At 50.6% G+C, this 12080-nt stretch overlaps 1 protein-coding gene across 3 annotated transcripts in view; it reads right to left on the bottom strand.

The window, feature by feature from the left end:
• Positions 1-12080, bottom strand: part of TTLL11 (tubulin tyrosine ligase like 11) — a 188776-nt gene that overhangs the window by 100573 nt on the left and 76123 nt on the right. The window lies entirely within an intron of this gene.

Genomic DNA, 12080 nt, shown 5'->3' with positions numbered 1-12080 from the left:
GATGACAGATGTCAGGGGCCTAGCAGGACCCCAGAGTGTATGCAGAGGTCTGCTTTGGCCTGTTGGATCCTCCCAGCCCACCCGCACCATTATTCCATTGTGCAGATGAGCAAACCAGGACTCAGAGAGGTTAGCTGACTGGCTCGAGATCTCAGGACCAGGGACTGACCCTACGTCTGTTCCGTCCCAGACCCGGCGTTCCTTCCCTACGTGTGGCCATCTGGTCTGGGCTTGGATACCTCCAGCTACACGGACCTCACTGATTCTTCGACCGAACCTTTAGTATTTCGAGCAAAGTAAGGTAGGTTTTTTTCCCCCGCTTCTTTCCTTGAGCTTAAATCTCTCTGCAAATTTCAGCCCCGTTTCCTTGTTCTGCCCACTGGAGCCTGCACAGAGTTTGAGCCCCTCTCCCACACAACCTTTCAAAATCGCAAGGGTGAAAATCCCCCGGGGTCTCTTATTCTCCTTCACCCTCTCCTCCTAGCAGAGGACGTCCGGTCCCACTTCCTAATCAGGCCTCTGAGGGCAGATTCCAGTCACTACCCCACGCGGTGCCTCAAAGAGGTCACGGTGTGCAGAAATACTAGGTTGGCCTAAAAGTTTGTTTTTTTCTGTAAAATAAAAGGCACAGTTTTCATTTTCACCAATAACTTTATTGATTTCGATATTTTGAGTGTCAGCTATTTCCCGCATGATATAACGTTGATTATTCTCAGTTAATGTCTCAATTTGACCACTATCCACTTCAACTGGTCCACCTGACCATGGGGCACTGTCCAGAGAGAAATCTCCAGCACGAAACTTCGCAAACCACTTTTGACACATTTGATCGGTCACAGCACCTCCAGTCACCACACAGATCTTTTTCTTTTTTGCATTTCATTGTGTTTTTACCTTTCTTGAAATAATAAAACATAACATGACAAAAATGTTGCATATTTTCTTCCATCTTCAATATTAAAATAGCTACACAAAATTCACCGATTTTGATTTTTTTTAAATGCACGCTGATATGACAGCTGTCACAATATAATCTAACAAAATTCTTCTGAAGTTAAAAACAACTAAGTGCTACTAGAGCCACCATTGAGAAAAAAACAAACGCACTTTTTGGCCAGCCCAATACAACCCCGCTGCGGCCTCAGAGAGTGGATCTGCACACCCAGGCGAGCGCTCTCGTCACTGGCAACCCCGACTCCTAAAACCCAGCCTGGGGAATGTCACATGTCCTTGCCTGTAAAATGGGACTAATGACTCACACCTGCCTATTTTGCATGGTTGAATGAGTATTATTCCAGGTCATTGGCTTTGAAATGACATTGAAGTACAAGAGCACTGCACAGGTGTGGAGGTGACAACGGCAATGATGATAATGAGCAGAAGAGGAGGCTGACTGGGGAAGCCCCCTGGAGCAGGTGTGGGAGAGAAATCCTCCCGCCGGCTCCAAGAGCTTAGTTCCTCCGCCACTCCTCCTACGAGGGCACAGGGCCAGGTGCCTGTGAAGGACACCAAGGCACCTGCACAACTCCAAAAGCATAAGAGTAAATTAAGACAATATGATGATACCCAAAAGGTACCTTGAGGACAATATGGTCCTGTGCCCAGCAACCGAGCCAGGGAGCAGGGCGGGCCCCGTGAGCATGCTGCTGCAGAGAAAATGCTGGGGACAGCTAAAGAATGTGCCAGAAAGAGGGGCAGAGTCAGGCTCTCAACCCAGACCTCCTGTCTCAGCTCACCCCACTCTACCACAGGTTCCCCTAAGTCACGTGATGATACAGTGTCTGGTCTGCCCATGTGGATGCCTCCATCTGCTTAAGGGAACATTTATTCCCATAATGGGCCCCACCCCTCAGGCATCCCTGGCCCATGTAGCCAACCAACTACCTAGCAGACAGCACAGCTGGAAATCTCATGACCCGGCTCCATGCCCTCCCCCAACCCCTGCCCAGAGCTGCTACTTTCCCCAGAGCTCCCTGGTACCAAAAGCATATAGCTGCTAAGCCAGCTTCTTTCCTGACCCCCCTCCACCCTCTTCTCTCACATCCAATTCATCTTCAAGTCCTGTACACTCATCCTCCTAAATACCTCTTAATCCCTGCCACTAATCCACACAGCAACCACCTCTCCAAGCTCCTTGCCATGCCCACACCCACCCTTGCCTCCTCCAGTTTGGTGTCTGCTGCAGCCAAAGCGATCTTTTTAAAACAACCCTCACCAGGCCGCTCTGCTGTTTAAACCTTGTCTACTGCCTTGAGGATGAAAAGCCAAACGCTTGTCCTGACCCATTAGATCCCACAGCACCTGACACACTTCCCTGCTTACTCGCTAACACCCTGCCACGCTGGCCTGCTTTCTTTCACCTACAAAACTGGGATATATCGCACATACAGAACAGTGTGGAGAACAGACATGTCCATTTAAAGAATAATTCTAACATTCATGCAGCTGCCACCTGGGTTAAGAAACAGCACAGCCAGGACCTCACTGCCCCGCTGTGTGCCTCTCAGGATGCACCCCTCCCCCCATCCCCACCCAGAAGTCACCCTCTTAAACTGACGGCTCATGATGCTTTGCTTTCATGTTTTTGCCATTAGGGTTCCATCTCTACGAAATAAAGTTTAGTTTCGCTGGTGCTGGGTTTTCTTTCATCAGAACCATGCTGCAGTTCTCCCACAACTTGCCTCGTTTGCTCGGCGCTAACGTCAGCACACGGAGCCGTAGCTGTGCGTGGCCCTAGCCCAACAGCATTCCAGTGAGTGGCTACCCACGACCCGTGCACCTCTCTGTTGGTGGGCAGTTCTGTTGGTCCCAGCTCGGAGCTTTTGTGAGCCACAGAGCTGGCGTTCTTTCTGTGCTTTGTGCGTCCCATGTTCTGTCCTGCCTCGTGGCCCTCATGGGTACTTGTCTTCTCTGCCTAGACACCTCGCACTGCCTCCTTCCTGCTCACCTTGCTGCAGGCGCTCCCGCTGCATCCGGACCCTGCCCCCCGGCACCCGGCTCGCACGCTCATTCCTGCACTCGCACACACGTGCATGCGTGTGTCAGCGGCCTCTCCAGGCTGACCCGCCGTGCTGCGGAGGCAGGGGCGGTCTGGACGAGGAAAGCCATCCCCTCTAAGCAGAGGAAGGCATCCACCTCGACAGGAAGCGCGCACGTTGAGAAGCCCGCTGCACAGCTAGACAAGGACCGCTGCTGCTTCTCCCGGTGAGGAGCACCAGGCGGAGGATGAGCTCCGGCGTGGCCTCCCACTCGGAACCGCGCAGGTTCCGCCCTCTTCCCACCCCCTCACTTTAGCCTCTGTGAGGAGAGTTGCTGGGATTCTGACGCTCCTTAAAGTGAAGGAAAAAGAAGGAAATTGTGTGACAAGAAAAGGGAAGAAAACAGCTGGAGAATTCTGCGCACCCTTTGGTGTGATAACCAAGAGCTCTCAAACAGTCACTAAGACTGGCTTTAATTTTGATCTTTCCTTTCTTTTCAACTTGCAGATAATTAGAGGGAAATCAAACCCGTCCCCATAGTCAAAGATGAACCGTCACTGTTGGAGTTCCCTTCCCACGTACTTCACCGGCTCCTCCTTCACACTTTTTCCCTTAAAAAAAAACAAAAAAACAAAACCTGCCGGGTTACATAGAGTTTCTGATTTATTTAGATACATTCAGATGGGACATTTCCCACGGCAAGGACTCTCTTAGGAATAAGCCCCACATTCCCCTTCCTCTAATTGAAGATGCCTCATTGCTTTGCAGGTTCTAAACACTCAACTGCAAACTGCCCTTTATGGCTGAAGAAACCAAAGTTTTGAGGAGGGAGGAAACGGTACCATTTATGGCGGCAATGGCGGTGCCAGCACTCACCCACAGCATCTGACTCAGGCCGCTCTCACCCACTCTGCTCTCCCCCGTGCTTTACAGACGTTGAAGGGTCTCCAGTCCCACTTCCTCAGGGGTTCCCCCCACCCGAAGACAACACCTGCATCACACACAGAGCTTTCAGCACGAGACGCTGGCACAAAAGGAAACCCTCACCAACACAGAGGCAGGTTCTGGCCCAGCCACTGACGGAAAGGACGTTCACAGAGTTGTTGATAAAAAGGGGAAATTACTGTCACAAAAAAATGGAGAAAAACAAAAACAGCATACAAAAATTACGTACCATGGCCTCCACTCTAAAACAACACAGAGAGAAGAAAACGGTACCGTTTTTACGAACTAGAACATTAATAACGGTCAAGTGTGATGGTGGAATTTGCAGGAGACTTCCATTTCATGCTATACACTTTTCAGTGTTTTCTAATTTTTCCTACGATAAGCACATGACTTTTCCATGAGAGAAAATGTAAGAAGTGAGTAGCAGAAAAGAAACGTTTGTCCTCCCCACCCCGAAACGCCTGACTGGAAGCACGCTCGGTGCTCCTGGCCGACCATGTACCTCCGGACCCCGCTAAGCCCGTGGCCCAGCTTCCTGCCTCCATCATTCCTCCCCCAAACTTCCTTACACGTTCTCCCCAAACCAAGGCCAAGCGAGTGCAAGCCCCACCTCCTCCAAGAGGCCTGCCTTGACCACTCCAGGCCAGCTATTAGGGTGAATCATATGAAACTGCCATTCTCGTAGCTCCAAAAAAAGGTCTGACATTGGCAATATCACATGGTCTGACCTGCTTCTTGGCTCAGCCTGCCCTCTTCTGAACTTCCAGTAGGTTCCCAGTCCGGGAGGCACATGGCACATGAATGATTTTCTGTCTGCTCCTGTTCTCTTTTGTCTCATGCGTGGCTCCTGCCTTAAGTTGGTGTTCTCTGCACACTGGCTTATATTTTATTCATTCTGGTTTTGAAGGTTACTGAAAATGAAATGGCCATGGAGCTTCCTCGCAAGAGATAATCCATCACCCACAGGCACCCACTCGTGCTCAGTGCTTGCAGATAAAGAGACGAGAGCTTGCCCCACAGTTTACAGTGAAGGCGGGAACCCGACCAGGTAATGAAAACACCTTAAGGGCGCACATCTCTCTGGTGGGCTAAACACCTTCACACCCATTCTCCCTCAAGGCAAGAGTGAGACAGACCGGGCTTCAAATCTCCATCTGTTGCTCGTAAGCGGTGTGGTCCTGGGCCCGTCTCCCAACCTCTCCAAGTCTGTGTCCTCATCTACAAACCCGCAGGTGGCTGTCGCGTGGCCAGAATGGGAATAAGCGTAAACATTACTATGCTGTGCCCAGAAGCACTCAAGAAACAGTTCCTTATGAAAGATGCAGGGGAGCAACCTCACCCCCACTTTTTCTTCTGCTGAGGAAACCGAGCTCAGCAAAGTGTAGTGACTAATCTGAGGCCAGGTAGGATTGGTTCCACAGCTGTGGTCTCCCGAGCCCAGGCCGCACCGCCTCCTTCCAAAAGCCAACGACTCCTGATTTGAAAGCACACTGACATTTAAGGCTCACTGGAGGAACTTGGAAGGAAAGGTCCAAATGCATTTGCTACCCCCTTCCTACCTGGAGTGACTCCAAAAGGGCCCGCCACAGGATTCTGCACTGCCGGTCCCCCATAATGGTGACAGGCCTGCCACAGGCTCGGCTGCCTCCCCGTCTGCTCCCTGCTCCGGCGACAGGGAGGGCGGGCCTGCCTGCCGGCCGACAGCTGGGCTCCTGCCTAATGGTCTCCCAAAGGCCACCTCACATCAGCTCGGGACATTCCGCCTTTCCCACAAGTCTCAGAAATGGTTCCTGCTCAGCAAACTCCACGCAAAAGAGGCTTTTACTGGTTACTTCTGACTTAATTCTTAAACGTTTTCAAATGGAAGAGAGTTGTCAGGTTTTATGTCTTGTATATCATATAATGCACTTATCGTTAGTCATTTCCTGTCTGTTCTTACTTAAAAATGCATGCACATTTTTCTAGTTTGCTGACTGCCGTCCAAAATGGGAGAATTTTTAAGGTTCTGAGGAGGGCACAGCGTATCCTGAAGCCGGGACGCCCGCACCTTGGGCAAACTGCTTCGGCTCACTACAGCCTGATGGGAACAGGACCGTCGGGATCTTAGCTTTTTGAAACCGTGATGACGTTTCTGGTCCCCAGAGCAGCACAGACATACACAAAATTGTGCATGGTGTTTGGGCTCACAGACACCCTCAAAGCCTTCGTGGACTCCTGACTGAAAACACACACGGCTTCCTCGGCCTGACATTTGAGGCCTCTGGGCCTCTGACTCCCTCCCCCTCTCTCCTCATCCACTCCGGACGCCTTCCCTCCAGCTGGCCTGAACTGCCAGGCTTCCCCGACACAGCTCCGTGCCCTGTCCCCTCCACCAGGGGAGGCCTTCACCCATCTTCGTGTTCCAGTGCTACCCCTCCTTTAAACCCCGCTCAAGTGCCACATCCTCTTCGTCAGCGTTTTTTTTTAATTATTTCCTCTTCAGGAAATAATCTTTTCTTACATTCTCCTCCCTTGGCAATTTGTCTTTAAGTTTGGGGCACTTCACGCGTTCACCTCGCAGATGTTAACGTGTGGGTCTTGCCTCCTCACCTGGCCTGCGAGCTCCTTCTTCTCCCTGACACGCAGTCAGTGCTCAATAAACTCCCTAAATAAGTAAACCTGTTTCTCCGATCCACACGTGGTATCACTGAAATGCAAATGGATGTGCAAATGTTTAGCCCTCTGGGCACTCTTGCCTCGTGTGAAATATCCAAAGGTGCTTGGGGGCCTTGCCATGAAGGAATCCTTAGGACTCCACAAAGCCCAAGAATTTCATCTAAACGTCCACTGTGCACGCGTGGATGGGCTGCTCAGAAGGACCTTCTTCCGGTTCTCCGGAAAGAACGTCTGTTTCCAGAAGCATGCTCTCCGACAAGAAAGATGATGCTCTGCACTTACGAAGGTATGTTTAGTTGAGATAGTTTAGGAGCCCCTCTTCCCTGGTGCTGGGGGGTTTCAGCAGGACGTGCCACCCATTTAAGGGGCAGGGGTCTGGCTCGCTGGACCTCAGATGGATGTGTTTTCAATCTTCCTCTCCAGGGCCAGGCAGGGCAGAGTTACACGCCTTGGGTGAGTGGGATTTGAGACAAGACAGTGGATGGAGGGACGTCCCTGGTGGAAGAAACAAGCCCCCAGACGTGCAGCTGAGCCGCGGAGAGACGTCTCGATCTATGTACTCTTAGAGTGTTTCACGGCTCCTCGAGTCTACGTGGAACTGACCCGATTTGGGGATCCACCTCATACGTTGGTGCTAAACATGGCAGAGGGGCTATCGTTGGAGTCGGGGCGAGCAGCGCAGCCCGAGCTCCCAACGAAGACTTCAGAGGGCAGACCTCTCTGAATTTCGGGCAAATGCTACCCTGGCAGACCGCATCCTGACTGTATCATAAACCTGGTTGTTATGGCAACAGGAGGTAAATGAAACTGGGAGAGGGGGGTGAAATGTTACTGTGGGAAAAGGGGCTTCTGTGCCTTACGCAAGGCCTGTTCCAAAAATACACTTCAAATAAGAGGCAAACAGTCTGTTACAGCCCAGCCCCCAGGCACTGCGTGGCTTCGTGGTAGCAAGAAAATTCCCTCCGAGTTCTCCAAGCCTGTCTCGGGCTTCAGTTTTATTTCTCTGGGGTCCTAACCGATTATGGTTCCCGAGAAAGGAATCCGGTTACCAGAAATATCTACATTCCGGAAAAGGAGCAAAATGAGAGTCACGTGGCTCCTCCAGGGAGTAAACTGACCTCCCCCAAATTAATGAACTGATGGAAAAGTCATTGTTTTTAAAATAATCAGGGAAGGGAATTTATCCACTTCTGCTTCTGACAGGGTTTTTTTTTTAAGGGAAAGATTTAAGCTGCCCAAATATGTTTTTAAAAAGGGGGGAAATTTTCCTGTTGATTTTCCTGATTTTTTCCCCTTCCTTTGTGAGCTTAGGTTTGACTTGAAGTCGAGGCTGAGAGTCAGTGGGGCCACGTGGCACAGCGGAGAGAACACTGGGTAGGAGCCAGCAGGCCCCCGGCCCAGCGTCTGCTCGGCCTCCAACCAGCTTTGTGATTTGAGGCAAGTTACTGACCCTCTTCCTAGTTCATCTTGTGTGATTCAGAACCGTCATGTAGGCACAACCCAGCCAGGCTGCCTCACAACTGGCCACGTTGGCGCACCAACAGCATAACCGTAAAGCCTGACTGGCCACCCAGTGACCCTAAAAACTAGTTGCTTGTCTAATGCTCTCAGACGTCATGAGGCTCTCTGTCATGGGTCCTTTCATAGGATAACCATGACAGTCCAGCCAAGGAGACACCTTGACCTCCATTTTCTACATGAGATCAGGGGACAAAGCCACTTGGCCAAGCTCACAGAGCAATGATCAGAGACTGGGGACATTCCCCCAGACCTGAGTGGTGCCACCGCCAGGGCCGGGCCAGGACACCGTTGCTCCTCTGCCAGGGATGCTTGGGAGGGAGACTCCTGGGCCCAAGAGCTGACTGGCATGAGGGCTACGCTCCCCTCCGATTCGAACAGTCTGTACCTCTGTCAGGGAAATGAGAGGGCTGGATTAAACCAAGAGTTTTAAAGAACTTCCTGTAGCAGAGCAGCTTCCCCCCGTTCGAATGAAATCTACTGCGGAATGCCAAAATATAAAGCAGATCCTTGTAGCTCCACTCTGGCTGAAAAAGAGATGGCTTCCACCCAAATGTCCATCAGCGACAAATGGGTGATAAAATGTGGTATATTGGAATAATATTCCAATATAATGGGATATTATTTGGCTGTAAAAATGAATACAGTACTGATACATGCCAGCATGGGTGAACCCCAAAATCATTGTGCTAAGTGAAAAAAAGCCAATCACAAAAGACTGAATATTGCATGATTCTGTTTATATGATGTGTCCGGAACAGGTAAATCCAAAGACAGAAAGTAGGTTGGTGTGGGGGAAGTGACCGCCCGGTGGGTACAGAATTCCCCCTTGGGGTGACGAAGTGTGTGGAACTAGACGGGATGATGCCTGCACAGCACTGTGCAGGTACTAAGTGCTGCTGAGCTGTACACTTTGAAATGGCTGAGTCTAGATTATGTAAGCTTCACCTCCATATATGTGGGTGTACACGCGAAGGTTCCAGAGCCCCTCCCCTTCCCATGTTCCTGCAGTGCCTCCAAACAACTCTGGTATGAAAATGAATAGAGTCACCAGCTATTACAAAATGTTACCATAGCTCCAAATAGTTTTCATATGACCGCTATTTTATTCTTTCTGGGGCCAACAAATAAATATGCCTGGGTCCATGACATCTTGCTACTTGGAAACCGAAGTTTCCATTGGCAACCAGCTTCAATGTCAGCTCTAGTCCACAGTGATCTAGCAGCTTCGGTTTTAGGATGTCATTGGTTTGAAACTCAAAATGCTACTTTAAGTGTACCAGGAAAGATAATAGAAAGTAAGCATTATTTACTCTTTGTTCTGTATGTTTCAGTAGAGAATTTTATTGTTCTCTACATAGGAGCAAACAACGAATTATTAAGTGCCTACTGTATATTAAAAGTTTTGCACGTTGCTTCATTTAAATGTCACCGCCCCCATTTTGTAGAAAAGGACACTGAAGCTCAAAATAGCTCTGCGATGTCCCCAAGGTCAGGGTTAGGATCTTGGTCTCTCCAGCTCAAGAAAAGGCTCTTTCAATTACGCCCAGACGGGTATCAGCAGAGTCGCAAGTTCTCAACCCAGAGAAGGCAGGAGGGCTGATTTCGGCCCCACCAGAGAGATGACCCTGGCCTACAGGCCCCCGCGGGGTGTGGGGGCGCATGACGCACGGACACATGTGGCCGGGGCCCTTCTGATGCGCCCCACCCCCCGCCCCCATCTTCTCAGAGGAGCTGAGAGATCCGAGGAGTCCAGTTCATCTATCTGCCTTTTCTCTTCAGTCCGTGCATAAAAATGGAGACCCCCTGCAATGGTCTTGCTTTCAAAAAGTACTAATGAGGGACTCTTAAGACCCTCCTCTGCTAAAGAGTCGGAGGGCAAAGCTGGCCTACCATTTGTTTTTATAGGTGTAGGTCGCATCCCACGCAAACACAAAAACTCGGGTTCCAAAGGTACCTTGCGGCCCAGAAGTCTACGTGACATCACTTTCTGCAGCGGGAGGGACATGGTCGCAGAGGCAGACACATGCAACCCAGTGCGGCACTGTGCGTTTTCTGCGGGCACAAAAACAATGACTTTCCAGTTATCCTAACACTCGCCTACACACAAGAGTAGAGAGTAATTTTAGCCTTTGTCTCTGCATGGTAAAGTTACCAAAATGATAATAATTATCCCTTACATATCAAGGCACTTCACAGATTACAAAGGCTTCCACAGACGATCATTGCTGGTTTTTTTTAAAAGGTGAAATTAATGGAAAACAGCCGTAGTGACATTTAGCTGTTAACACACACCCTTAATATTGTAGGTAAGGAAAGGGTGAGTTGAAAGGGTTTCAAATTATAGAACAGAAGTCAGGTTCTTAAAGCTCTAACTGTTCCAGGTTATCAATTGAAAGAAAAGTCAACGCTTTTTAAATTACAAATGAGGTGCTGCAACTTATGACTTAAGTGGCACATGCCCTTCCCCTCCTTCCTGACGACTGCGCCCCTTTGCTAGGAAAAGTGAGATCCACAGCTCCTGTGAGTTGTGTGTACCGACTGCCAAGGGTAAGTAAAGAAAAGCAGCTTAGAACAAGAGATAGAAAGCTGATCTCGTTCCAATGCCATTTCATGGGAAAATGCTTTTGGTGGCAGAGGTTAAGAGGACTCAGGCTACACGGTGGCCCTTGAACTTGTTCCCACCACAGGAATCACAGTGCGGGTGTGTTGAGGTCACCTTTAAAAAGCCGCACCCCCACGCGCACTGGCGTGGATGGCCATTGAAACCTCCCCCCAGTGCCGCCGTCTCTCAGGACCTCATCTCTCCTTGGGAGCGCAACAACCATTAGATCCACACGGACCATTGTATCGCAAGGAATTCGACCGAGCTGCGCTGATCCGCTGCTTTTCCTTAAAGATGGCTAACAGAACGCAGCTACGAGCCGAGCCGCAACAAATGGACCTTGTCCATCCGGCTGCCGTGCTGTTCGAGCTGCTCGGAGGACTCGGAAGCCCGGCCTCACGTCCCTCGGCAGCTCTAATGGGCAGGAGCGAGCCCTGTCTGGCCGGCTCGGCCCCTGCAAACCAGGGGCGACTATTCTCAGCTGGGTCCTGCCAGCGAGGACAGCGTGTGTCCAACACGGTGAAGAGCCTGCTGGGGGAGAACTCAGCCGAGCGGACACCATCCTGCCTGACTCCGAGTACGACAAATACTCCATCAGAGTGACATGTCCTGCAGGGCAGTGGCGCTCAGCCTTGGCTGCACAGGACAGTCACCTAGGGAGCCTCACAATTTTCTGTGGCCAGGCTTCCCACCCAGGCTAATTAAAATCCACATCTCTAGAAGTGAGGGCCCTCGCAGTGGCATCTTTGAAAGCTCTCCAGGTGGCTGCAGAGTGCCGCCCAGGGGACAAGCAGGCCCGGAAGGTGGTTCTAACAATATTTGGGCTTGAGCCCAGTGGATGACAGGCCGCAGTCAAAGAACCTGCAAAACGCCACTGGCTCTGGGAAGCCAGCGTTCCTCTCAGCCTCGAACCGTGGCTGACAAGCGCTTTCCCTGTCTGGGAGCATTTGGGCACCTGATTTGTCAGGGGTATGGGGAGTACTATTCGAAGTGCCTGTCTTTGATTTTTTTCTGCCAAAACCCAGCACAGTGATATTTACTCAACCCTTACTTTGTGGGAACCAGGAATTCGGTAAAAACAACACAAAATACCCAAGTGCAATGTCACTCATTTCAGGGGTGATTTCACTGAGGGAGGGGGCATCCCGTCTCCCCACATCCCAATATAATGGCCACTGGGTGGGAGGGTCAGAGAGGAATTGTAACTGCTGTAAATATTCTAGAAGCGCCGGAAGGTCGATAAATGGGCTCTGCAAGTGTTGAAACAAAACTGCAGGAGGGTAAACATCACGAAGAAAGTAAAAAGGAAGCGATTCTCACTCACCACGTCCGTGTGGCCTGTGGCCCTCTTCTGATTTGCTTTGCTCTCTCCCTCG

This window comes from Desmodus rotundus, chromosome 1 (assembly GCF_022682495.2).
Source record: "Desmodus rotundus isolate HL8 chromosome 1, HLdesRot8A.1, whole genome shotgun sequence".
Classification (NCBI taxonomy): domain Eukaryota; kingdom Metazoa; phylum Chordata; class Mammalia; order Chiroptera; family Phyllostomidae; genus Desmodus; species Desmodus rotundus.
Note: the sequence above shows the minus strand (reverse complement) of the source record. Positions and strands in the feature narration are given on the sequence as shown.